This window comes from Scyliorhinus canicula, chromosome 19 (assembly GCF_902713615.1).
Source record: "Scyliorhinus canicula chromosome 19, sScyCan1.1, whole genome shotgun sequence".
Lineage (NCBI taxonomy): Eukaryota > Metazoa > Chordata > Chondrichthyes > Carcharhiniformes > Scyliorhinidae > Scyliorhinus > Scyliorhinus canicula.
In genome coordinates, this window is record NC_052164.1 from 105,128,669 (window position 1) to 105,132,787 (window position 4,119).

The window sequence follows — 4,119 nt, forward strand, 5'->3', positions numbered from 1 at the left end:
ACCCTCTGACAGTGCGGCACTCCCTCAGTACTGACCCTCTGACAGTGCAGCACTCCCTCAGTACTGACCCTCTGACAGTGAAGCACTACCTCAGTACTGACCCTCTGACAGTGCGGCACTCCCTCAGTACTGACCCTCTGACAGTGCAGCACTCCCTCAGCACTGACCCTCTGACAGTGCGGCACTCCCTCAGTACTGACCCTCTGACAGTGCAGCACTCCCTCAGTACTGACCCTCTGACAGTGCGGCACTCCCTCAGTACTGACCCTCTGACAGTGCGGCACTCCCTCAGTACTGACCCTCTGACAGTGCAGCACTCCCTCAGTACTGACCCTCTGACAGTGCAGCACTCCCTCTGTATCAGACATTGGATGGTGACTTGAATATGAACAATGTAGAGGGCTTCGGAAAACGGCACTAAGACACAATTCAGTTGGAGGCTGGTGCAGACACAATGGGGAAATAATCAGCTGCTGCTGTGTTGCATTTTCCATGGTGGAATGAAGAATAGAAAGTCAATGGATTATTTAGATGGAGAGAGATTGCAGAACTGGGAAGGACAGAGAATCCGGCTATGTGAATCACAGAAGGATTGTCCGCAGGTTCCCAAAGAGAAAATGCTGGAAAATGCCAGTTGGTTTGGCAGCGGCTGTCGGCAGAGAAACCGGCTAATGTTTTGACTCCAGATGACCCTTTGAAAGCTGAAAGAATTAGAAAGTGGGAAATATTTATACTGTGGAGTGAGAATGAAAGATGAGTCATGGCCACAGAAACCCAGGGAAACGGGATGCTAATAGCCACAGAATCGGAGGGAACAGAGTGTTAATGGCAGTCCCCAGAGAGAACAAACGGTGTGAAAGGCCAGACAGCAGAGAAACTAACATCCGAGGCTAAAGTGTGACAGATGGAGATGTGGGGTGAGGGGAAGGGGGAAGCAAAGGGGAGCAGGGGTAAGGAAAGGAGGGATAAGCTAGGGGGTAGTCTGCAGGCACAGCGGTTTGTTCAAAGGGAAATGGGATGTGAATAATGGGATTACACTGCCTGGGAGGGTGGTAGAGACGGGTTGCCTCACACCCTTGAAAGGTACCTGGATGAGTACTCGGCATGTCATAACATTCAGAGCTATGGGCCAAGTTGCTGGCCAATGGGATTGGGTAGGCAGGTCAGCTGTTTTTCATATGTTGGTGTACACTCGAGGGGCCGAAGGGCCTCTTGTGCTCTGTGTATTTGTGTGATTGTGTGAATATAGAAGTGGAGGAGTTTCCCGTCAGATGAACCTTGAGCACCGGGTACGAGTTTGGTTTCCTTTTTTGAAAAAATATAGAATTGCCTTTCAAGCGGTTAAAGGAGGTTCACTCAACGTAGAGATAGAGAAGAGGGAACATGTGGGCAGCAACTGATCGACTCCTTGCTGGAGGTCGACAGAAGATACTCCGAGGCCCCAACTGTAGAGGTTCTGGCAGAGAGGAAAACGTTACAAATGGACTTTAACCTGCTGTCCCCAAGGAAGCAGTGCAACAACTCCGCCAGACACGGGGGAAGATGACGGTGCCAAGGGGCGCACGTGGCGGGTGGCGTTAAAGATGGCAGCACCCGTGGGCCGCACGTGTTCTGAGGCGAGGAAGATGGCAGCGCCCACGGGCTGCACGTGTCCTGAGGCGAGGAAGATGGCAGCGCCCATGGGTCGCACGTGGGGGGTGCAGCAACAATGGGCCTGGTTACAGCAGCAATCGGGCAGGCCTGGCACAGAGCAGCGAAATGTCCTTTGTTCCCGCAGGCCTTGCAGAACGCTCTCCGTGCCGGGCAGCGCTGCCGGGGGGGCTTTGTCTGTCCGCAGAAGTAGCACTTGGGTCCCCCGGGGTTAGTTGGCTGCCGCGCGGCGCAGGCTGGGGACGGTCGCTGGTGGGGTCCGTGATGTCCAGGAGGGGGGCACCGTGCAGTGGGGGCGTATACGCTTGTACATTACGGGAGGCGGCCGTTAGTGAGATTGTGAGTTTCTTGGTCTCCGCAAGGTCGAGGGTAGCCCCTTCTAAGAGGCGCTGGCGGATTTACGCCGACCCTATGCCCGTAACGAAAGCATCCCTGATTAGGAGTTCGGAATGTTCAACGGCCGAAACGGCCTGGCAATCGCAGTCCCTCGCCAGGGCGTGCAGGGCACACCAGAAATATTCCACAGACTCACCGGGGAGCTGATGCCGCGTGGACAGGAGGCGCCTGGCGTAGAGTTTGTTGGTCTGCTGCGTGTAGTTCTCCTTCAGTAGCGCCATGGCCTCAGCGTAGGTAGGCGCGTCCCGGATGAAGGGAAAGATATCGGAGCTCAGCCGCGTGTTCAGGATCTGCAGCTTCTGTGCCTCTGAGGATGGGTCAGTCTCAGATCCGATGAAGGCTTCAAAGCAGCTAGCCAATGGGTAAAGGCCGACATGACGTTGTCTGCTTGAGGGGCAGCTGCAGGCGATCAGGCTTGATGCAGAGATCCATCGTTTTAAAATCTCTGCTTAATAAATTGACGCTCTATCAATTACGATGAGACGAGAGTAGAGAGTAATCGAGGCTGTATTGCGCAGAGATGTGGAGCCTCCCGCAGCTGTTGCCAAAATGGCTGCAGCTCGGTGAGCACACACATTTATACTCCGCCTACTGGGCGGAGCCAGCAGGTAGGGATCTACCCCCGTACCTGTAGTACAGGAGCCTTACCGTATTACATCTCGTATGTGATATACATACAACAGTGGTGACTACCACACTCTGCAACTGGATCCTCAACTTCCTGACCCATAGACCACAATCAGTAAGGATAAACAACAACACCTCCTCCATGGAAGTCCTCAATACGGAGGCTCCACAAGGCTGCGTACTTAGCCCCCTACTATACTCCCTGTGCACACACAACTGCGTGGCAAACTTTGGTTCCAATTCCATCTACAAGTTTGCTGATGACATGACCGTAATGGGCCAGATCTCGAATAACGGTGCATCAGAATACAGGAGGGAGATTGAGAACCAAGTGGAGTGGTGTAAGAACAACAATCTATCCCTCAACATCAGTAAAACTAAGGAGCTGGTCATCGTACACACCCCTGTCAGCATCAACGGGGCTGAGGTGGAGATGGTTGACAGCTTCAAATTCCTAGGTGTGCACATCTCCAAAAATCTGTCCTGGTCCACCCATGTCACCACTACTACCAAGAAAGCACAACAGCGCCTATACTTCCTCAGGAAACTAAGAAACTTCCGCATGTCCACACTGACTCTGACTAAGTTTTACAGATGCACCATTGAAAGCTTCCTATCTGGTAGCATCACAGCCTGGTAGGGCAACTGCTCGGCCCAGGACCGCAAGGAACCTCAGAGAGTTGTGAACACCGCCCAGTCCATCACACGAACCTGCCTCCCATCCACTGACTCCATCTACACCTCCCGCTGCCTGGGGAAAGCGGGCAGCATAATCAAAGACCCCTCCCACTCATTTTATTCAATCTTCCAACTTCATCCATCGGGCAGGAGATACAGAAGTCTGAGAACACGCACGAACAGACTCAAAAACAGCTTCTTCCCTGCTGTTACCAGACTCCTAAACGACCCTCTTATGGACTGATAGAACATAGAACAGAACAGTACAGCACAGAACAGGCCCTTCAGCCCTCGATGTTGTGCTGTGCCTTGTCCAACATCGAGGGCCGAAGGAACTGATCTGTTCTCTTCACACATTTTCTCTACTGAGCAGTACTACACTTCTGTATGCTTCACCCGGTACCTGTGTCAATGTATTTACATTGTGTATTTATGTATGTCCTATGTTTTTTCATGTGTGGTATGATCTGTCTGGACTGCACGCAGAACAATACTTTTCACCGTCCCTCAGGGCATATAGCAATGAACAAATCCACTCCAAATATCCAGTTTCCACTCGCGTGACGTTCAAACCACGAAGCAGGCACAGGGTGGAGACACTGAGCAGGGCAGGCTGTTGGTTTCCATTCACCCCCTCAATTCAGTTTGGTTTAAGCTTGGCAGGAGAAGATTAGGATGTGGGGAGAGGAGGGGGTGAGGGGAGGGGACAGGAAATTAGAGGGGGCAGAGTTAGACAGGGAAGTGAAGATTCAAATTTTATAAAAAACG